This window comes from Heterocephalus glaber, unplaced genomic scaffold (assembly GCF_053883595.1).
Source record: "Heterocephalus glaber isolate CG9 unplaced genomic scaffold, H.glaber_assembly_v1.0 deba00000347, whole genome shotgun sequence".
Classification (NCBI taxonomy): domain Eukaryota; kingdom Metazoa; phylum Chordata; class Mammalia; order Rodentia; family Bathyergidae; genus Heterocephalus; species Heterocephalus glaber.
The window spans coordinates 29,155,165-29,180,322 of NW_028258143.1; the positions used below are offsets into that span (position 1 = coordinate 29,155,165).

The 25,158-nt window shown below is 38.5% G+C and overlaps 1 protein-coding gene across 1 annotated transcript in view; it reads right to left on the reverse strand.

The window, feature by feature from the left end:
• Map3k2 (mitogen-activated protein kinase kinase kinase 2) overlaps nt 1-24,492 on the reverse strand; it is a 94,439-nt gene extending 69,947 nt beyond the window's left edge. The window contains exon 1 of the mRNA XM_004835951.4: nt 24,357-24,492. The gene's annotated coding sequence lies outside the window, so the exon portion shown is untranslated. The remainder of the gene's footprint in view (nt 1-24,356) is intronic.
• Nucleotides 24,493-25,158: the final 666 nt, after the last annotated feature.

The following is a 25,158-nucleotide window of genomic DNA, read 5'->3' on the forward strand; positions in this document are numbered from 1 at the left end:
GCTTGGTACCATACCATCTACTGAAAACCATATAAAATCCAAATTTAAAGGGAATTTTAAAATTGTTGCCAAAACAATTAAAGTAATAATATACATAAAAGCAGCTTTAAATAGCTACCTAGATTAAAGGAAAGAAAACTTATCTTAGATCTAATAAAGTTGTTTAAGTTTTAATAATAGCAAGAGTTGTATAGCCTATATAAGCTCAAACTGGTTGAATGATTATATTTCATAGAAAAATGCAGTCATTTGTAAATATGCCTGCACATCCTCAGAAAGAGAAAAATCTAATTTTTATCTAGTGTTCTCTGTGGTTCTGATGATCATTACATTTAGAATATATTTGCTTCCTTTCTCTTATCAAGTTTATAAAAGATTTTTCAGTTAATGTTTTATCATTTCTTGAAATATTTCAAAAGAAAATGTAGTTTATCTGGCAAATCAAATTTGAGCTTCTACATTTCCTTAGGAAACAAAAGATTGTCAGAGAATATTTTAGAGTCCCACAAATACCTGGATTCAAAACCCAGTTAGGAGCAGCTGTATGTCACTCTAGGCTATTACAAATCCATGTTCTAGGTTTGCTTTAAATGCTAAATAAGATAACATAAACACACATACACACACACACACATTTATTAAGATTCTTACTTAATAAATGTCCATTTCCTTTTCTTCCAAACAGCTCAGGGTTAAAAGCATATTAGTCTTTATTTATTTATTTTGATACCGGGGACTGAACTTGGGTCCTTGTACTTGCGCAGCAGGTGGTGAAACCACTGAGCTAAATCCCCTGCCCCAAAAGCATATTAGTCTTTAAGCAGCAAATTTTGATTCTTTTCCTTTTTTAGATATTACACAGAAACAGTATAACTGCAATTTGGAACATATTCTTTCTTATTCATCTACCAACAGGTCACATTCTCTTTCAAAACTAAAGACAGCAAACACAGTACATAAGAGGTTAGGCTGGGGAGCCAAAGTGCTGAAATTTGAAATCTACAACCACTTATCACGTGTGTGACCTTAGGCAAATGACTTAATATCTCTTCACTTACTTTCCTTACCTGTAATATGGAGACTTATGGTATAATACCATCTCTAGATTGCCATGGGAATTACAAAGTGAATGTTTGTAAAGTGCTTAGAAGAGGCATGACATATAGCAATAATTATACAAATGTTTGTTAAAATCAACTTGATCTACTGTTATACTTTGAATGTGTCCTCAAAAAAGCATGTGTTGGGAACTCAATCTCCATTGCAACAGTGTTAAGAGATGAAACCTTTGACAGAACAATTAAGCCAAGCAGACTGTCCTTATTAATGGATTCAACTATAATAAAGGGTTTGGGGCTATAAATTTGATCTCTTGTTTTGTCCAACCGATATAAGGCCTTCCGCTTTGTTATGACACAGCAAGAAGGCCGCCACCAAATGAAGCTCCAGCCTCCAAAACTGTAAGAAATAAAACTTCTGTTCTTTATAATTAGTTGGTGGTATTCTGGAATAGGAACACAACACAAACTAAGACCCGTATAATCAGGAGAACCTCGCCCTTTTAGTTCTTAAACCATACTGAGAATGATAGAGCATTTAAATGTCTATAAATCTTAATTTTTCTATATTTTATCAACAGTACCCTAAAAGAGAAGGAATTAGTTCTTAAATCAGTACTCTAGCAAACTCGGGCTTTTTAAAAACTCTCAAGTCACTTTAGGCTGATAAAGTATATATGAACCTTGACTATTGTTCCCATATATTTCCATCAGGCACCAGAAAAAAAAACAACTCATAACTGGTTTATCAAAAATGTAACTCAGTGTTCACTGACAATAATTACAATAATGGTTTTCAGTGCCTGTTTCGTAAGATGAAAATGGGGACAGCATCTATATCTACTTCATATGATTGTGGTAAGGACTACAGAAAGTATATGTAAAGCAGTTAGAACACCCCATATAATGAACACACACACACAGAGCTAACATTTATTAAGTTCAGGACCTGAATTCAATCTTGTTTGTAATCTACTCTTACACACTACTGTACTGACTCTCATTTGTTTATTTGTTCCACCAATATTTAACACATGCCTATGTATTCTATAATATGCTCTCCCTTGCTAATCTTTTGATTTTAAAAATGACAAATGTATTAAATTCCAAAACATCAATGTATTTTGAAAATTCTAAAATCCTTCCAAAGCTTAAAGAGCAGTATTTATACCTTAATAATGGTACAATAAAGCAATGACCAGGGGTACCATCAAAAAGTTTGTATTCAGCACACTCATACTTTGCTGTTAAGAGTTCAATGCTTTCTGTTGCTTATTATTTAAATCAATTTAACTCCCCAAAATTACCAAAAGTTGGTCAGCTCAATTAGAACTCTAAAGTCAGTATAGGTTGCCAAAACCTCAAATGCCAACAAAAACCCCAAGGCTAGTCAATTTTCATCAAATCAATTCCCACAATTCCCTTCAATCCACGTTCTGTCAAAAGGTTATTTGTGTTCCTGGGTTGTCTTTATTATGTAAGCACCTTGCAAGCAGAATACATTACATATCTTTATTATCTCCCACAGCAACTCACAGAGCTAGTCCAGTAACAAACATCAAATCTGACTCTAGTTACAACCAAATATTTGCTTTCCCCCCCCCAAGACTTGTCAGTTTCCACTTCCCAGGCCCTGGTTTCTGCCCTTTCTCTGAATGCCCTTCTCCCCCCACCCCCCTTTTTAGTAATCCTTACTTCTAAAATGCATCTTAAGATTGTTTCTGCAAGACTGTTTCCAATTAACTTCAGTGCCACTTTGGACCCCACTGCTGGGCACGACCTCCCACCTAAACAATTTGGAATTTGTTTACTTATATTTAAAAAAAAACACAACAAAAAAACACCTGAGGGTATTTCCATTACCAGGGAATCGAACTCAAGACCTTGCACTTGCCAGGCAGGCGTGGTGCCACTGAGCTAAATGCCCGGCATGAGGGTTTCATCTATTTACTTGTTTTCATTAGACTAGGCTAATGTAGGTATGCATCATTCCTACAAGACCAACACTACTGCTGCCATCATTACTTAAATATACAGCACCTTTAGTATTTGAATATGCTACTTACAATTTTATATTTACTATGAATTTTTAGAATATTTTATAATATTATGTTAAATATTTCCATGGTACTTTGTAAATATTTCACTGTTTCTCAATCATCTTTACTGTGTGGAGGGAAAATCCATATGTTCCAGTTTGCAAAGGAGAGTTCCAGTTTTTGTTAACTCAGGATAATTTTTAAAAATTATTTATTAAGGTATGATTTGATATGCAAAAAGCCGTACCTATTTACTATATATATAACCCAAGTTTGGAGATATACTCATGAACTCAGTAGGACAATATATGCCCAAGATAATTATTAAAACATTTTCCTTCCACTCATAATGACCCCAGTTTGGCTGGTAAATTATATAACCACACTAATATGCATGTCTCCTCTACCAGAATGAACCTCTCAAAAGTAATTTATCTGTTTATCTTCAGTATTAACATAGAGAAGGAAGTCAAACATTGTGGCAATAATTATGCAAGTTAACAGCCAAAACTAGGTTACAAACTACTTTTAAAAGTTTACTTTACTGGGCAGGGGGTTTGGCTCAGTGGTTCTGCTGCCTGCCTTGCAAGCGCAGGGTCCTGAGTTTGATCCCCTGGTAACAAAAAAAAAAAAAAGGTTACTTTACTGAATCTTCATACAATTTTCAATAAATGTTCAGTGAATTTTAAAAGTAAAATATTAAGAAAAAACGAAAACCAGTATAAGTACTTAGCTCAGTGGCACCGCACCTGTCTTGAAAGCTCAAGGTCCTGAGTTCCATCCCCCATACCAAAAAAAAAGCCATCTATATATATTCTAACACATTAAAAAAATATATTATATGCCAGCAGTGGCACACAAGTGTAATCCTAGCACTGAGGAAGGAGGATCACAACATTAGTTCCACCTGGACAATTTAGGGAACTCGTGTCTTAAGAGTAAAAATTAAAATGGGCTGGGGGCCCAGTTCAGGGGTAGAAAGTCTCTGGCTGGAATCTTCAGTACTGTAAAAAAAATTTTAAAGGGCCGGGGATTTAGCTCAGTGGTTTCGCTGCCTGCTGCACAAGCACAAGGACCTGAGTTTGATTCCCGGTACCAAAAAAAAAACAATTTTTAAACTTAAAAACCTTTATATACCCTCCTGTTTCTGATTTTATAGCAGAAGAAAGACTGTGACAGCTTCAAAATACTGAAAAGTAACTATAAATTTTTATTTTCATGAACAACTAAAATACTCAAAAACAAGAGCTAAAGATTTCAGACAAACAAAAACACAGTTTACTACCAAACTTAGTTTGAGAAATTTCTCAAAGATGTACCTCAACAGGAAGGAAAGTGATTCCAGAAGAACAAAAGCTAACAAGAAACTGGTAAATGTGGTAAATTTCAATATTGTATAGACAAAGAAAAAACTACTTAATTTGGGGGAACTTATAGGAACAGAACAGAATTCTAATGTTGGGCAGCTACATCACATTAGGTAAAGAGAGTGACTGAAATACCCCCAGCAAGCCCTGTTTCCAGAAACTCCCTTCTTCTGGACACTTGTACCTTTTATCACTACCACCTCCAACCACTTACCTGATTACACTAAAAACTAATAGTGTGGGCCCACAACCTTGGTCACAGCTAATGATACAGAGGTAGGGAACTAAGCAGGATTAAACATAAACAATCTCTAGAAATAACACGTAGGCAACCAAAAGGAGCAAAAAGTAGGTAGGAGTCAACAGGTACTGAGCTGTGCTATTTTCTTTTTTTTTTATTGTTGTTTTTGAGAGAGTCTCTCTTTGTGGTTCAGTCTGGCACAATCCTCCTGCTTGAGCCTCCCAAGTGCTGGGATTATAGGTGTGCGCCACCACACCCAACCTGAGCTGTGCTATGAAGGCTGTGTGTGACTTTTTCATACCTCCTCCTTACCTCTTTGCTGTCTAAATTGTTTACCTTTTTAGGGCTGGGGATTTAGCTCAGTGGTGCCATGCCTGCCTCTCAAGTACAAGCAAGGTCATGAGTTCGATCCCCAGTACTGCAAAAAAAAAAAAAAAAAGTAATAAATAAAAATAAGATGTTTACCTTTTTCTACTCATCCAATCCATATTTTAAGAACCCAGCCTAAGCCCTCCTGTCCCACTGGTCATTTTTCCACCTGTGGATTATCAGTGCGCTAGGTATTTCACATATAGTATCACTTTAACCTAACTACAAGGAAATAACAGTATAACAAAGACTCATCTTTCTTAAAGTATATTATCTCATACAACCCCAGGCACATTCAGCTATCTGATCTTTGAAAACTAGGGCCAAAAATATACACTGGGGGAAAGATAGCCTCTTTAACAAATGGTGTTGGTTAAACTCTATCCACATGCCAAAGACTGAACCTAGAACGTTATCTCTCCTTGTGCACTATACTAAAATCAAAACAGATCAAAGATCTAAACATTAGGAAAGATAAAATAGGTAAAACTCTTGAAGCTTTCTGAATAGAATCCTGGTTGCACAAGAAATAACAAGAATTAACAAATGGAATCACATCAAATTAAAACGCTTCTGAATAGAGCTGGGGATGTAGCTCAGTGGTGCCTCGCCTGCCTGGCAAGCACAAGATCCTGAGTTCAATCCCCAGTACCACAAAAAAATAAATAAAAGCTTCTGCATAGCAAAGGAAAATATCAACAGAGTGAAGAGACAACTGATAGAATAGGAAAAAAATTTTGCCAGCTCCTCAGAGGACTACTATCTAGAATAAAGAACTCATACAAATCAGACCTCCGAAATTTAAAGACCCAATAAAAAAAATAGGCACGTGAAATGAATAGACACTTCTCAGATAAAGAAATACAAGTGGCTGATAAATACATGAGAAAATGTTCAACATCCCTAGCCATTAGAGAAATGCAAATTAAAACAACACCGAGAGGGCCGGGGACTCAGCTCAGTGGTTTCGCTGCCTGCTGCGCCATCACAAGGACCTGAGTTCAATCCCCAGTACCAAAAAACAACAACAACAAAAAAAACACTGAGAGTCCATCTTGGAAGCAGCCGATATGTCCATCAACAGATGAATGGATAAATAAAACGTGGTATTTATACAAAATGAAGTACTATTCTGCCGTAAAGAGGGATAAACTTGAGTCATCTGTGGGAAAATGAGCATAATGTTAAGTAAATAAGACACACAAACTTAAATATCATATAGTTTCTCTTACGTGAGAAACTCAATATATAAAGTCCAAAATAAAAGACAGACAACAGGAAAAAAGAGACAGAAAAATATTACTGCAATCCAACATGGCCAATGAACCTAAAAGGGTACCTTGTTTGTTGTATGTGCTTTATATGGTTTTTGGTCTATTAGTCTGGGTGTTAATCTGTTTTTATGATAATTAACTTGATAAAAGACTTAACAAATCTGATGCTGGCACATACAAAAAAATGATAGGGAATATTCTGAAGGTGATTAAGGGCAATGTTGCCTTAGTGTAATAAATTTTAACTTTAACACTCACTATGATGTGCCCTCTTAGAGCAGCCAGCAGCACATCAGTCTTATAAATACTGTGTCTTCTCATCACCCCACATAATAGTTTCCTAACTACTCCACATGTTTACATGTGTTCTCTGCAGCTAGGGCACAATATTCTCAAATATAGGAACAGCATATTATATCCTTATCTCCATTTCTCTTCACTCTACCTCCTCCTCTTCCAAAATGTACCTTCTTATTTCTCAATCTCTTCTCAATACAACTGCAATTACACTGATAATAAATGCTACAATTTACACTGACTTGTATTGTGGAGATATTCTGCTCAAGGGTTTACAAGCATTTCATTTATCTTCACAATTCCAAAAGGTAGGTATCATCTCCCCATTTCTCAGAAAGGGAAGCAAGCTTGGAGAGCTTAAGCAACTTGCTCTCTCACATCAGTATGATCCTGGATCTATAATGTACCAAAGGGGTGTGGGAGACCAGATGGGACGAATAGAGCCTAACTGGCCTCCTCAGTGAGCACTGAGAAGAAAGAGGGCATGCAAGTGGGCTAACCACACTGCAGGGAAAAGTAAAAACACCTGAGGTTAAGTTGTTTCTCTGGAGAAGTACCATGGAAGCTGGAATCCTACTTGCTTGTGCCCATATCCGAGTCATTTAGGGCTCTACAACTAAGGGAGACATGAGTTTCCTGGACCCCCAGATTTTAACCTGTTTCTGTGTCTCTTTATTTTCATCTTTGTAACTCCTTGATCAGGTTCGAGCTCATAGGCTGATTCCTACACATGGGCTCCCAAAACTTTAACCTCCCCCATTGTTTTTTTCCTCCCTTAGTTGCTATGACAGTTTGTACTGGGGCCACCTAGTTACATTTAAACTATATTTCCCAGAATCGTCTTTTGCATTAGAGTTGGCCAAAAGAGCAAATTACTCTGAAAATCATGGCTAGACAGACGCAAGCTGCCAGCAGAGCCCACCATGTCTGTTCACCCCTGCTCAGGATAGGGCTCATCCTCCCCACTGCCAATCCTACTTGCCAAACAGCCACCCCAGGTTTACCACAGAAGTAGCTATGCAAGGGTTGGGGATTTAGCTCAGCAGCACCACGCCTGCCTGGCAAGCACAAGGTCATAGTTCAATCCCTGGTTGAAACACAGATTAGGGGGGGCGGGGGACTGTGTAGAAATAATACTCTCCACTAACTTTCCATCAGCAGCTGTGGTCCCACTCTAGCAGCCTAGCACACCTGGCTTCTCAAATTCACCTGCAAACTGCAACTTGCCTACTCCCACAACTGCGTATGTTCTTACTCCTTTGCTTCTCTGACTAAATTTTTTTGGGGGTGGGGGGAGCATTGCTAGGTATCACACCCAGGGCCTCCAGCAACCAGGCAATACCACTGAGCTGCATTCCCAGCCCTTCACTGAACTCTTAAATGATACAAGTACTGGCTTCTCCTCCCAATTTACTAAGCAAAAAACACTCGGCAAATTTCCCTTCTGAGATCTTGCATAACCAAATACTGCATAAGGCCTTCAGTCTTCTCCTGCCTTCGAATCAAAGTTTATTTTATCAGTTCTCCCCCACCCATCTTTGATTTCAAAGAATCTTGCATTCCCAGGAAGCCGTATCTCCCTACTTAATCCTCACATATGCAAAAAGGAACAGTTTGTCAACTCTTCTGTGAATAACTGATCACATAAAAGCATCCACAGTGGCAGTCTTACAAGGGAAATTCATAGCAGTGAATACTAATATTAGGAAAACAGAGCAAGTCCAATTACACAACCTGATGCTGAACCTCAAGCTTCTAGAAAAAGAACAGCAGGACAAACCCAAAGCTCATACAAGGGAGGAAATTATACATATAAGAGCAGAAATCAATGCAATGGAGAATAAGAGAACGATACAAAAAAAAAAAATCAATGAAAAGTTGATTCTTTGAAAGAATAAACAAAATTGACAAACCCTTAGCTTACCTTACCAAAAAAAGGAAAGGCCCAAATCCATGCAATTAGGAAAGAAAAGGGTGAAATTACAACAGACCCAGCAGAAATCCAGAGGATCATCAATATCTACTTCCAGAACCTATTTGCCAATAAGATAGACAACACAGAAGAAATGGACAGATTCCTAGACACGTATGAATTACCAAAGTTGAATGAAGACCTAAAAATTCTAAACAACCCAATATCAATCAATGAAACAGAAAACATAATTAAAAACTTACCAACTAAGAAAAGCCCAGGTCCTGATGGCTTCATTGCTGAATTCTACAAGACATTTAGAGAGGAACTACTGCCACTACTGTTTAAACTCTTCAATGAAATTGAAAGGGAACCAATATTCCCAAATTCATTCCTGGAAGCAAGCATCACCTTGATCCTCAAAGCACAGAAAGACCCAACTGAAAAAGACAACTATAGGCCAATCTCACTAATGAACATAGTTGCAAAAATCCTTACTAAGATACTGGCAAATAGAATGCAGAAGATCATCAAGATCATACACCCTGACCAAGTGGGATTCATCCCAGGGATGCTGGGATGGTTCAACATACACAAATCAATAAATGTAATACACTGTATCAATAGAGCCAAGGTCAAAAACTATATGATCATCTCAATAGATGCAGAAAAAGCATTCGACAAAATCCAACATGCACTTATGATAAAAACCCTACAAAGAATTGGAGTAGACGGTCTCTATCTCAACCTGATAAAAGCCATCTATGTAAAACCAACAGCCAATATCATACTAAATGGTCAAAAACTGAAATCCTTCACATTAAAATCAGGAAAAAGACAAGGATGTCCACTATCACCACTCCTGTTCAATATAATTTTGGAAACATTAGCCACAGCAATTAGACAAAAGAAAAGGAATAAAGATAGGAAATGAAGAAGTCAAACTGTCATTATCTGCAGATAACATGATACTCTATATAGAAGACCCCAAAAACTCCACCAAAAGTCTTCTAGACTTAATAACCAGATTCAGTAAAGTAGCTGGATACAAGGTCAACACACAAAAATCAATAGCTTTCCTCTACACAAACAACAGACTCACTGAGAGAGAAATAGGGCAAACAATTCCTTTCACAATAGCATCCAAGAAACTGAAATACCTAGGAAACAACCTAACAAAAGAAATCAAAGACCTCTTCTCTGAAAACTATAGCACTGAGAAGAGAGACTGAAGATGGTATCAGAAAATGGAAAAACATCCCCTGCTCCTGGGTAGGAAGGATCAACATAGTGAAAACGGCCATACTTCCAAAACTGCTATATAGATTTAGTGCAATCTCAATTGAAATTCCAGCAGCATATTTCATGGACCTTGAGAAAACAATACAAAAATTCATTTGGAACAAGAAGAGATCTAGAATAGCAAAAGAAACTCTAGCCAACAGAGACATGGCTGGGGGTATCACAATCCCCAACTTGAAACTACACTACAAAGCTACTGTGATAAAAATAGCATGGTACTGGCAAAGAAACAGACCTGAGGACCAGTGGAACAGATTAGAAGATGGAGAAACAACTCCAGACACACTCAACCACCTCATCTTTGGCAAAGGAACCAAACACCCTCACTGGAGGAAAGATAGCCTCTTTAATAAATGGTGCTGGAGAAATTGTGTTTCAACTTGCCAAAGATTAAAACTAGACCTATATCTCTCATCATGCACGCAACTAAAATCCAAATGAATTAAAGATCTAAATATTACAACAGAAACACTGAACCAGCTCGAACAGAGGCTAGGTAGAACTCTTGAAATCACTGGTATAGGAAAAGATTTTATGAACAAAACCTCAGTTGCCCATGAACTAGCACAATCAACAAGTGGGATCTCTTCTTATTAAAAAGCTTCTGCACGGCAAGAGAAACCACCAACAGTGTGAAGAGACAACCCACAATGTGGGAAAAAATTTTCACCCACTGTTCCTCAGACAAAGGTCTACTATCTTGAATCTATAAAGAACTTTAAAAAATTAGACCTCCCAAATTTAAAGACCCAGTCCATAAATGGGCATCTGAAATGAACAGACATTTCTCAGGCAAAGAAATAGAAATAGCAAATAAGCATATGAAAAAATGTTCAACATCACTGGTCATTTGAAGATGCAAATGAAAACAACGCTGAGATTCCACCTCACCCCAAAAAGAATGGCTACTATCAAGAAATCAACCAATAACAAATGCTGGTGGGGCTCTGGGGAGAAAGGAACCCTTCTCCATTGTTGGTGGGAGTGCAGACTGGTGCAACCACTGTGGAAATCAACATGAAAATATCTCAAAAAACTAGGATTAGAGGTCCCATTTGACCCAGCTATTCCTCTGCTGGGGATCTTCCCAAAAGAATTAAAAGAATCACACCACAGCTGTATATGTGCACCCATGTTTATAGTGGCACAGTTTGTAATAGCTAAAGCTTGGAAACAGCCCAATTGCCCATCAACTGGAAACTGGACAAAGAAGACGTGGTTTTTGTTTTATGAAACAGAGTACTAGTCCGCCATAAAGAATGAGAAACTAGACATTTATAGCTAAATGGATGCACATTGAGGTCCTACTCTTAAGTGAAATAAATAGGACACACGTGTAAATACCGAATACTTTCTCTGGTGTGAGAAACTAAAAGTGTAAATAAGGATCAAAATGTATAATTGATAACACGAAATAGGAAGAAAAGGTCTAAAGGGGCAGGTGAAGTGGGAGGGGTAGGAGAAAGAAAAGAAGGGAAAGAAAAAATTATGAGAAAAGGAAAAAATTCTTTGTAAATAGGGAGGGGTGGAGGAGTTAAAGGGAGGGCAGGGGAATGAGGAAAAAGTAAGAACCAAGAGATTACGTAAAGGTGCAAATTTCCAATGATGAATGTCATTATATTGTATACCTAAAATGTACCAATAAAATTAATTTTTAAAAAATTATTCATAGTGATCTTTTTGATTATACCGAGAACATACGGAAAGAATACTAGGTAAAGTGGGTGTCAGATTAAGAAATGTCAATATCAATTTATTCACTAAGAATAAGATTAGCTAAGAACTTATGAGTACATCTGTGTTTTGGTTAGCGATGTGAAGAGAGAAAAAGAACAAGGATACAGAAAAATTCTGAGAAGAAAAATATTTGTTGATGTACAGTTTGTCCCAAAAGTTTTATTCACTGGAAGCAGAGAAGCACTACTTTTTACGTAATGATTTTGGGATTATCCGAGTATCTCTGTAAATTATTTTTAATTTTTTACTGGGCAAAAGAAAACTATGCCAAGGCGTGGTGGCACACACCTGGGATCTCGGCACTCAGGAGGCTGAGGCTGAATTTGAGGCCAGCTTGGACTACACAGTGAGACCCTGTCTCCCCCACCAACCAAAAAAAAAAAAGACGACTACAGGTACAATTTTTTCCAACATTTTCTTTTCTAAAAAGATCCCCTATTTCTGACTAAGGTATTTCCAAAAGCATAATGTGCACTAGTCTTGGTTCTCCATTCATAAAATTAAAGTGATTCTTCTCTGGTATGTTCCCAGCCTCAATGCTTACTTCTCAGATTTTATTGCTAAAGTGTCTCACAGGTGATTCTCTTACTCATTTTCAACAAGCACTTACTGATACCCTACTATAACAAGCAAACTTTCAATGTAAGGTAAGATAACTGGGGGGGGGTCTATAAATGTGTGTGTGTGTATATATATATGTGTGTATATATATGTATATATGTGTGTGTGTGTTACTGGGGATTGAACCCAGGGCCTGGATCATACTAGGATCATACCACTAAGCTATATTCTTACCCCTCCCCAACCCTGACCCCTTTTAAAATTTTGAGTCAGAGCCAGGGATTTAGCTCAGTGGCATCGTGTCTGCCTGACAAGCACAAAGTCCTGAGTTCAATCCCTGGCACCAAAAAGAAATAATAATAATAATAATAATTTGAGTCAGGTTTCACTAAGTTGCTCAGGCCATCCTTAAACTTGAGACCCTCTGGCCTCAAATTCCAGAGTAACTGGGATCACAGGCATGTACCACAATACCCAGCTTTGTAAAATACTTTTAAGTAAGACATTTCATTAGATCAATTAATCACATTAAACAAAGCCATTTATGTTCCTTCTAAATCCTGTCATAAAATAAACCTTCCCCAGATTGCGGCCAGGTTAACAACTTCTCAAGAAAATTTAAGTCTCCTCTGCCTCTTTACTATTTTCTGTTAAGTTGTGGGTCTTACAGAATCACAAGCTACTTGAACTCTTATATTATCTAGGTGCAACCACACTTACAGATATACCTAGCACTCATTCTGCCCTGAATTCAATCCCCAGCACAGGGGGAAAAATTTTAAATCTTTAAGTCACTCTGTCACAGTTCATTTTTAGTTATGGTGGATTTACGATTGAACTCAGATTTCCTTTGTGAAAAGGCATAATCCAAAAAAGTTTTGCTCTTTGTTTTAATGTACTAAGGAAGTAAGATTAATGTCTCCTGATTCAGTCTGAGGAGAGACAGATCAAAACCTACATGATAGCTTTAATATGTTTTTTTAATCAGTTTAGGCATTTTAAAATAACCTATTAACCTCACCCCCGTGTTGGAATCAAATCCAGGGCTTTGTACATGCTAAACAAGCACTCTACTAATCAGTTATAACACCACCCAACTCCCTTTTTAAAGTTAGTAATATCATGCAATATGTGTATGTACCAATTCCTCAAGATGAATGTAATTATTATGTCGCAAACATACAGTATAAAGAAATTTTAAAAATTAAAAATAGTAATATCTCCTATTTTATGGCAAGTAAAATATAATAATTACTGTCAAACAGTACTTTTTTTTTTTTTTTGGTACCGGGGATTGAAGAGGTACTTTATTTTGAAATTTTCTTCTGTATACACGTGGTGTGTGATACCAGAGATTAAACTCCAGGCCCCTCACATGCTAGGCAAGTGCTCTACACTGAACTACACCCCAGTAACAGTATTTACAAAATTTCTAAGGTACTCAGACATTAAGGAAATGAGAAGCAGAAGGTACCTCAGCCTTAGTACTGATAAAAATCTGCTTTAGAGACAATATGGCATTAACCCAAATGTGATCAGTACATAGCTGCACTCTAATGACTTCACCCCCAAGCCACTATGTCTCGGGCATATATAATCTTACCAGTGATCTGAGAAAAGATAGATTAGTTATGTGTTCTAAAATCATATTATGTAAATTAATCAGCATTACCAAATTCTATTTCATGGTAATGGACTATTAGATATGGCCTTAAGGTTGGAAGATTTATTACGAGATGTGTCTGAGGGATTTCTTGCCTAGAGTTTTCCTGACGGGAAGGCATACCCTCCCCCTCAATGAACACACAGCAAGAGAAAAAATAAATTTTTGTTGTTTCAAACTGCTAAGATTTGGGAATTATTGTTTTGTTTTTGTACTGGGGATCCAACTCGGGTCCTTGCACTTGCCCAGCAGGCAGCGAAACCACAGAGCTAAATCCCTAGCCCTTTGGGAATTATTGTTTACAACCTGTTCAGAGTGACAGAGCCTAAAACATTACTAAAAATCACACTCAAAATTCTTAGTGTCTATTCTATTCATTGAGAAATCCTATCATCAGTTCTCTAACCATGTACACTTTGTAAATTCTCCCAAATTATTCCTAGTGTGAACACACTTCCCACAACATATTCAAAATAGACCAGTTTTTCTCACCCAGTTGAAAAGTATTATGCAATGCACATAAAGACATCATTCAGGTTTACTCAAGCATTGATCTGAACTCTATAAATTAGTAATTATAAAGGTTGAGGGGACAGAATTTATCCAAATCTGAGGGCTTTTAAAACATGTTGTCCCACCCAAGAAGATTCCGGTGCACATATTCTCAAAGTAAATTCTCTACATACTAATGAGAACATGAGGAGTAGGAATCCTTATTCTACCCAAAAGAACCACATAAAATTCCAGTGTGACTCTGAGCAAAATTCTTGACATTTTTAAGCCTCAGTTTTTTCACCCATAAAATCTACCATGATCTACTATGGTTACTGTGAAGTTAAAACATGTAGCTGGTGGGAGGTGTAGCTCAATGGTACAGCACTTGCCCAGTATCCACAAGGTCTTGCTTGGGTTGAATCCTGACTGCAACCAAAAAAAAAGGTTACATTTCTGGCACCTAGGAGATACTCCACCATCTCTCTCCTCCTAAGAAATAGTCTGAAATTTACAGAAAAATGTTATGATTTTATGATGTCCTCAATGCCAGAAGACACGCCTTTAAGAAAAACAGGAACAGAAAGCCAAAGAGGAGACAGGACTGATGTAAACAAGGATAAGATAAAAAAAAAGGAAATGGGTGACACCAATTGTCAAGATAATAGAGACTGAAATGCAGAATTACTAGGGGCTGGAGATTTAGCTCAGCTGGGGATTTAGCTCAGCGGTACCATGCCTGCCTCGCAAGCACAAGGTCCTGAGTTCCATCCCCAGTACCAAAAAACAAAAAACCCCCAAAAATCAAATAAAATAAAATACTAGTGAAATGAAAATACTTGTAATTGGTCTTAAGAGGTATAAGGAACAGAACTACTGATGTGGTATGGAGGTCAAACCTGTGAAGCTCTTTGTAGTGGTCAGGGTGGACTACCAACTTGAATGGCTTTGGGATCCTCCTAGGGAATTGCTGAAGTATAATTCTAGGCGTGCCTCTGTGGGTCACTGAGGCATGATGCTGGGGTCTTGTCTGGTCCCTAGACTCCTCCTCTTGAGCACTGTTCCCCCTGCTCTGCTTCCTGATCATCATGAGCTAAGCAGTTTTGCTCCACTGTGCCCTTCTGCCATGACATTCCTGCCTTTGAGCCAGCAGACCCTGGACCGAAAACCTCTAAAACTGTGAGCCAAATTAAACCTCCCTTCTTCGATTTGTGAGTGTTGGGTATTGTGGCCCAGTGATGAAAAGTTGGCTAATACACCCTCCTAGAATGCAAAGTAAACTATTAAAGAGATTAAAATACTGACAGATGACAGATATGGTAAATGGAGATTTTTGCTGTGCTGGAGGATCAAATCCAGGGCTTCAGCATGCTAGGTGACACTACCACTGAGCTCAATCTCCTGCCGATATTTCCTCTTATCCAAATCCCTTAACAAAAAAATTTTGCAAAATCACCAAAACTCCCCATTTTCTCTACACTGTATAGCTTTCCAATAAGCTACTGAACATTAACATTAGCTAAGCTCATATGCATATACATATGAGCTCATATATATACTTATATAAGCTTATATATATTATACATTATATACACACACATGTATATATATGGGATTGAACCCAGAGCCCAAGCCTATAACACTGAGCTACACCTCCAGTTCTTTTTAAATTCTTTGATTTTGAGACTAAGTCATTAAATTTCCCAGATTGGGCTCAAACTTCAATCCAATCAGCTGGGAGTATAGGCATGTGCCATGACACCTAGCTTTAAGTTTTTTATCAAACCAGTATATTTGGGATCCCATCAACTGATCAAGAATTAGTTATGTTGGGCCAGGGATTTAGCTCAGTGGTTTCGCCGCCTGCTATGCAAGCACAAGGACCTGAGTTCGATCCTCAGTACCGAAAAAAAAACAAAACAAAACAAAAAAAAAGAATTAGTTATGTTTATGTACTTATAATGATTATAGTTAATTAAATATTACATAAACTAATGAAGTTGTGAATGTGAAAAGAATTGTTTCTACAAAAATGAAGTTCAATATTTGGAAAGACTCAAAAGCTAGTTACCAAAAATATTTGTTAAATTAAGTATAAACCAGTCATAGTGGTGCATACCTGTAATTCAAGCCACAAAGGAGCTAAGACAGGGCCAGGGATTTAGCTCAGTGGTGCCTGCGCCCGCCTGGCAAGCCCAAGGTCCTGAGTTCAATCCCTGGTTCCGCAAAAAAAAAGGCTAAGATAGGAGGATCACACGTTCAAGACCAGCTTGGGCAACTTAACAAGACACTGCCTCAAAACAAAAAGAGTTAGGGATATAGCTGAGTGGTAGAGCATCCCTCAGTTCAATCCCTATTACTACCCAAAAGAAATTAAATATAGATGAACCAACTACAAAAGACTGGGAGGACAAATCATACAATTCTAGATGGATCATATACTCACACTGCTTCACATTTATGTTTTTTAAAGCAAAATAAAAATTTTAGGTAAAAATACAGTCCTAATCATATTAAATAAGAGAGTTCATGGCCTGTGTAGACTGTGGGAGATTTTTAGAGTAATTAATTATGGTTTTTGGACACTTACATGTGAGGCATTGTCCTAGCATGTTACCCCACTTAAACTTTGTAACAGGGCCGGGGATATATATAGCTCAGTGGCACAGTGCCTGCCTGGCAACCACAAGGCCCTGAGTTGAATTCCCAGTACCCCCCACCCAAAAAAAGAAAAACTTCGTAACAAACCTGAGTTAGGCACTATTATCTGTTATACAAATAAAGAAAGTAAGGATTAAAGAGGTCAGTAGTACTAAGACTCATATTTAGGTCTGACTCCCAAGTTCATACACTTATATGTTTATTACCTTCATTTTGTTTGGTTTTTTTTGGTACCAGGGATCAATATTACCTTTATTTTATCTTTTCTGTATTTTTAATTTTTTTCAGTTAATAGTATAAGCACAATCAGTTAATGTGAAGTGTTTGTTAATTTAGTTCAACTGTTGCTATTCTTCAAGATTCTCTGGACGCATCCTCCCAACTCTTGTACTCAGCATGTACTCAAACGAATGATAACATAATAAAGTTGGGTTTTTTCACAGCTCTGATGAAGGAGAGGCAGAAAGTTAAAAGCCTACATTCTGGAGCCAGACTGCCTGAATTCATGTCCTCATTCCACCAACAAAACGTGTAAACATGGGCCAGTTACTTACTGTCCCTGAGCTTTACTCAGTTCCCTCATTTAAAAAATATGTAAGTATATATATATTAATAGTAACATTCACTAGGTTGGTATAAGAATTAAATAAAGGGCCAGGGATTTAGCTCAGTGGCACCTAGCCTGCCTCGAAAGCACAAGGTCCTGAGTTCAATCCCCGATACCAAAAAAAAAAAAAAAAGAAAGAAAGAAAGAAGGATTAAATGAAGTAAATTCTTTAAAGTAGCACTTAAATCAGTGCCTACAACGTAGAAAATTACGTTTGCTAAATAAAATAATAACATGAGGTAAAAAAAGAAACAAAGGAAACCTAACCAGTACCTTCAGAAAACTTTATTAAATCATCAGCAATTTTGGCAGGCATTATCTTTTAAGTAATCTCACAACACTGTGAAAGGAGGTCCCTGCTGTCTGCACTGTGCTAGGTATTAAGGTACCAAAATTAACAGAACACTCCTTCTGTCCTTGAATAGTTAACTTCCTACTAGAGTGCATGTGTTCAGTATGATGGTAGAGCAGGTGTGCATAGTGCTGTAGCAGCATTCTATCTGGGAGGAAAATTACCTTTAGAAAAAAATTCCCAAGTTTATCAGCCACATAGTCCTTTTTAAATTTATGGTGCTATGAATCTTAAACAGGTAATCACTGAGCACTTATAAGAAAAGTAATTGTGTTTGTTACAGTAGGGAATCCAAAAAAGATCCTACACCCCTATCTTCCTGTGAGTTGGGAAGACAAAGTATGAAAACACACACACACAATCTAAGAGTTAAGTAACAAAAGGAATAATACAAGAGATATTCAAGAGTCAATCTGCAATGAACCACCATGAGAAACACAATGTTCCAAATAAATCCCAGGGATATCCAAGACAAAAGATAAAATTATACAGACATGTTTCTTCTAAGTATGTATGTATACATATAGATACATTCCACTTGACACTTTGAGAATAAGGGGAAAGATTTTATTTCCATAGATATTATTTATCCTGATTTATAAAAGAGACCCATGGAAAAACTTCATGTAAACTGCTTCATGAATTAAATCACACTTTTAGTAAGAAAATGTGTTGAGCCGGGCGTGGTGACACCTATAATCCCAGCACTTGGGAGGCTAAGGCAGGAGGATCACTGAGAGTTTGACCCCAGCCTGGGCTACATAGTGAGACCCTGTCTCAAGGGAGTGAGGGAGGGAGGGAAGGAGGGAATGTGTTGGCTGGGAATGGTGGTGCACACCTGTAATCCAAGTACTCTAGGAGGCTGAAACAGGAAGATCAGAAGTTTGAGCCCAGCCTGGCCAACTTAGTGAGCCTCTGTCTCAAAAAAAAAAAAATTTAAGAAGAGGTAGGAATATAAGTCAGTGCAAAAGCTCTGGGTTCAATCCTCAGTCCCCCTTCCCTCCAAAAAAAAAAAAAAGAGAGAGAAAGAACATGTTACTTTAGAAAATCCTATTATGAAAATTTTAAAATAATCACATACTAAATCTCTATTAATTACCCAGGAAATACAATTTTATATTACATGTATTTTATTTATATTTGGCTTAATAAAAAGGAGGTTCACTTCTTAACATAAATAACACTTCTCAGCAGAAACTCACTAATTCATTCTTTATTCATAAATATTTACTAACACAATCATTATGAGAACATGGAGTAAAGTTTTAAACATTATTTTTTTATTTGTGGTGCTGGAGATTGAACCCCAGACCTCATGAATGCAAAGCATATGCCCTACCACTGATCTATATACAGCCCCAACCCAAAATTTATAATTCTTCAACTTCATGTAGTGGTAGAATTAAGGCTTGAATTCAGATCTTCTGACTCTAGATGCAGTGTTCACACCAGAAAACAGACAATTTTCTCAAAATGTTTTTTAGTAGATCTACCTTTCCTTTATGCTATACTTCTGGCCACTTTTGTGCAAAAATTGTTGATCAAGAGAAATTTAAACACACTTCTTAAAGAATACAGGAAAAGACAGTATTGAAATGTTCCCATTTTTCTCAAACCAGGTTTCTTACAAAATGTGTAACGGTAGATACTTTGAATTCATCACTAAAAATCCCACAAAATCAGATTCTAATTACTATAGCTACACAGGACACAGTATTTTACAATTCCTGTGGGGTTTTTTCCATTTATAGACCACAAAAGATTATTAACACTAAAATGAAAAACCTGACAATAATCAGCAAAGGATGGTACAACTATTAGGTGGAAGATTATTGAAGAATAGGCTAGTGCCACTGCTAATTGATCATGCTACAGATTACTTGCTAAATGGAATATAAATAAAATAAAATAAAATAAAATAAAATAAATGCAATGTAAAAACAGACCTCACCAAAAAAAAAAAAAAACCCCAGATCTTATCCAAATGATCAAACAATGAGACCAGTTTATGTCTCCTGATGGGAGTCAATATGAAGTACACAGCATCACTTATTAGATATATATATTTTGTTTGTTTGTTTGTTTGAGACAGGGTCTTGCTATGTAGTCCAGGCCAGTCTTGAATTCACTATGTAGCTCAGACTGGCCTCGAACTCGAGGTGATCCTCCTGCCTCAGCCTCTCAAGTGCTGGAATTATAAGTGCACACCACCTCAGCAATTTATTAGATATTCTTGTCCTAAATGTTTTATTGGAAACTAACAAAACCTCTAAATCTAGTTTACAGTTAAAGGCTAGTATGGGGGAATACAGGAACAAGTAAAATGATACCATGAAAGGGGAAACACGCAAATCCAGAATGTAAATCATTTCAAAAGACAGCCTTTTTTATCTTTTTTTCTTTAAACTCCTTTTAAAAGGAGAGAGAGCTGGGCATGGTGGTGCCTGCCTATACTATAATCCCAGCACTTAAGAGGCTGAGCCAGGATGATGATCACTGTGAGTTTGAGGCCAGCCTGGCTATATAGTGAGACCTAGTCTCAAAAAAGGGGGCGGGGGGGGGGGGCTGCTGGTCTGGAATAGAAGAGGTCAAAAAAACTTAACAACCAAATGCAATCAATACTTTGCTGGGATCCTTCTTTGGTAAGGGAGGATGTATAAAGCCATAAAGACCTAAACAAATGGAGAAATTTAAATAAGGATGGATAATAGCTTACACTAAGGAATTACCATGTCTAAAAAAATTAACAATAATGGTTATTTAGCTATATAAGAAAATGTCCTTATCTTTGGAAGATGCATGCTGATACATTTTAGGAGTAAAGTGTCAAAATGTGAACAGCTTAGTTTCAAATAGTTCAGTCAAAATTCTATACCCATATTTATAAATAAAGCTAATATGGCAAGGTATCAAACATGTTGAATTTAGAGGATGTTTCACTCCTATTTAATATAGTTCTTGAAACATTAGCTAGAGCAATTAGGTAAGACAAAGAAATAAAAGGGTATGTATAGGGAAGGAAGAAGTCAAATTACCATTATTTACAGATAGTATGATCCTCTACATAGAAAAAAAAAATCCACCAAAAGACCCCTAGAATAACCAAATTCAGTACCAGGATACACAATCAACACACAACAATCAACAGAGTTCCTATACATCAATAATGAACTCACCAATAAAGAAATTAGGAAAATAATACCATTCACAATAACATCAAAAAAATTAAAATACTTAGTTTTTATAATAACAAAAACTATAGTTCTTGAGAATGGAGATCAAAGAAGACAGCAGAAAATGGAAAGACATCCTGTTCCTAGATAGGCAGAACCAATATTGTCAAAATAGCCATACTACCTCCAAAATTGATATACAGATTTAGTGCAATCCCAATCAAAATACCAACAGCATTCCTCATAAAACTAGAGAAACCAATCCTAAAATTTATATGGAACCAGAAGAGACCCAGAATAGCAAAAGCAGTCCTAGGCAACAAGAACAAAGCAGGAGGCATTACAATCCCAGATTTCAAATTACACTACAATGCTACAGTGATAAAAACAGCATGGTATTGGCCCAAAAACAGACATGTGGATCAATGGAACAGAACAAAGGATGCAGAAACAACCCCAGGCACAACTATTTTGATATTTCACAAAAGAGCCAAAAATAAACACTAGAGGAAAGATAACATCTTTAACAAATGTTGCTGGGAAAACTGGCTATCCAAATGCCAAAGACTGAACCTAGAATGATCTCTCTCACCATGCCCTAAACTAAAATCCAAATGGATCAAAGATCTAAATGTTAAAACAGAAACACTTAATCTGCTAGAAAATAAAATAGGTAAAACTCCTGAAGACACAGGCATAGGCAAGGACTTTCTTAACAGAATTCCAATTGCACATGAAATAACATCAAGAATCAACAAATGGGATATCAAATAGCAAAGGAAAACACTGTGAAGAGACAACCCACAGAATGCAAAAAATTTTTTCGAGCTATTCTTAAGATAGAGTACTAAATATCTAGAATATATAAAAACTCAAGGGCCGGGGATTTAGCTCAGTGGTTCCACCGCCTGCCTGCCTCACAAGCAAAAGGTCCTGAGTTCAATCCCCAGTACCAAAAATCCCCAAAAAACAAAAACAAAACAAAACAACAACAACAAAGAACTCAAAAAACTTACCCTCCCACAAGAGATTCAGCTCATTGGTTTCACCTCCTGCTTTGTGAGCGCAAGGTCCTGAGTTTGATCCCCAGTACCAAAAACAAAAACAAAAAAAACTTACCCTCCCCAAAATAAAAGGTCCAAGTAAAAAAATGGCAAGTGAGGTAGACACTTCTCAGAACTGTCAAGGCCAATAAATACATGAAAAATGTTCAACTTCTCCAGTCATTTGAGAAATGCAAATTAACACAACACTGAGAGTCCATCTTGCTCCAGAAAGAATGGCTATCATCAAGTAGTCAAATAACAACAAATGTTAGAGAGGCTTTGGGGGAAAAGGAAACCTTCTACATTGTTGGTGGTGGGAATGTAATCCAGTACAACTATTATGGAAATCAGTATGGAGATTCCTCAAAAAACTAAAAATAGAAATTCCATTTGACCCAGGTATTCCATTTCCCCTTCTAGGTATCTTTCTGAAAGAGTTAAAGACATACACTAAAGTCATACATGCATACCCATGTTTATAGCAGCACCATTTGTAATAGCTAAATCTTGGAAGCAGCCTATATGTTCATCAACAGATGAATGGATAAAGAAAATATAGTACTGGGCCGAGGATTTAGCTCAGCGGTTTCAACACCTGCTATGCAAGAGCAAGGACCCGAGTTCGATCCCTAGTACCAAAAAAAAAACAACAAAAAATGTGGTATTTATACACAATGGAGTACTACTCTGCCATGAAGCAGGATACATCTGAGTCATTTGTAGAAAAATGGACAGACCTGAGACCACAATGTTAAATGAAATAAATCAGACATACTAGCTTAACTATCACATAGTTTCTATTATATGAGAACTAAAATATAAATAAAGAGCAAAATAAAATATAATAGGAAATAGGGAGATAGAGCTTTTGCAAAAAGGAAAGGGAATCAAGAATTGGAGGGCATGGAGAGGGAGGGGAGCAGAAGGGGAAAAAAGTTAAGATGTATTATGTACATGTGCTAACTCCTCATGAGGAATGTAATCATTATGTACTACAAACTGAGCCAGTCCCCCCCACCACTACCCTTCAGTTTTGCTTTCTTGAATAAACTCTGGCACTGCTTTAAAAAGAAAAATACTACAGACCAATCCTAAATGAAAATTTTCAGTTAGCTTGTATCACTCCATACAGGAAAACTATTAATCCACGAATATAGCCTTCTGCAATATTCTACACATTAAACTTTGACATTAAAGTCAGAAATATTGCACAAGATGATGCAAAATTACTGTGTTGTCATTGCCACACAATCCAGCAACAAATTTTGCAATAAGGAAATCTCAAGCAAATAACCCAACTGCGAGTTCCCTATATGCAACAAGAACAGACTGCAAAAGTAAAATTGTAACTTCTCAAGAAATATACTGTTTTACCAAATATTTTTTTTCTTTCTGAAAGGAGAGAAACTTTTTCTAATTCTAACATAAAAAAATGGTAAAGGTGCCTAGAGCCACCTTTCACACATAATTATTTTAAAAATCAAGGAAATGATCTGGCAAGGCTGCAGAAAAACACACCAGTCTATGTATCACCTTTGGTCTTTGGAATTTATGCCCAGGAAGAAACTCTACAGCCAGTCTCATTTTCCTCACATTTCTCCTTTTACACGATGGAAAAACAGTTCTAACAGAAGACATCTGCATATTTGAATCAAGGCTTCCTTGATTGCTAGCTGTCTGACCTTAAGCAAATGCCCTGACTTCTCTGAGCCTCAATTTCCTTTCTGTAAAATGGGGAAACAGCGTCCCCACTTCACTGGACTTGGAAGATGAACTAAGATAATGCACGATAACTCCCAGGCGCAGAAGAGCTCAGGAAGTGCTAGCTAAATGTTCCATAAAGGATGAAAGAGAAACAGTGCTAACTGATAAGATTAGTACACTGTGACTACAAAGACAAGCACTTTTTCGCTTACAAAGTACCTGTACCATCCCTGGGATCAGCTGCAACCTTCCGACTAAAGTCCCCGCAGTGTACGTGTCTGACAGCTACACAGCCCAGCAGCCTCCTTCCACCTGACCTGCCTTCAGGATGGGATGCTGGGAACCCAAGTCCGCTCTCCTGAGCAAGGCAATCACCCAGCGAAATCCCCGCCCCGAGAGCGGCTCACAGGCCGTCGCCAGCCGCAAGCCCCCTCCGCGCTCAGCGCCAGGCCACGGCCCCACACACAATCACACACGCACACGCGCGCGCGCAGCACTCACCGACCACTCTGCGGGGACGCAGGGAGCCGCAGGCCGAAGGAGGGCGGCCGCAGTCAAGCCCGCCCCTCCGCCCCCGCGCGGCCTGTCACGGCGGCCCGGGGTCCCGGAGCCTGCCCGGGGGCCGGAGGGGCGTGCGAGAGCCGGGCGCGGGCCGGGGGCCAGGCCCGTCCCTCCCTCACATGGAGCCCGTGCCGCCCCTCGGTGCTTCTCGCCACAGCTGCCCGGAGGCCTGCGGGGAGCCGGGCAGGAAAGGAGGAAGCCCAGGGCCGGCGCCGCCAGGGGCAGGAGAAGAGGCGGGAGCAGCGACTCCGCGGCCGGGGACGCGGGATGTCCGGGTCGTCGTCCTCGTCTTCTCCGCCGCTGGCCGCCCGACCCTCGAACGCCGAACCCCGCGGTCGCACCGCCCTCGTCAAGCTCCGCAGCCGAGGGTAGCCCGGCCGCCACTACACACGGACCCGTGACGTCTGGCGTAGCGCGGCGCACGTCAAGGCCGCTTGCTCGTGAACGCGCGGCCCTTCTCTCACTGGGAACGGAACCCGCCCCGGCCGCGCGCCCGGCTAGACAGAGCGTGTCGGCGCCTGCGCAGTGGCCCGCTCTGACCAAGCAAGGCCGGGCCCCGCCCACCGGGTAGTTTGGGAGTTCTCCGGCCGGGCCTGGCCTCAGCGTCGGCCCCGCCCCTGGCTTCGGGCGCCCTGCGCTTTGCTGCATGCGTGTCGTAAAACAGTCTGGGTTTTGTCGCGTCCACGAGTCACTCAGGTCTCGGCTGGTAGCGCTAGAGAAGGAACTCTTACGTGGACTGCAG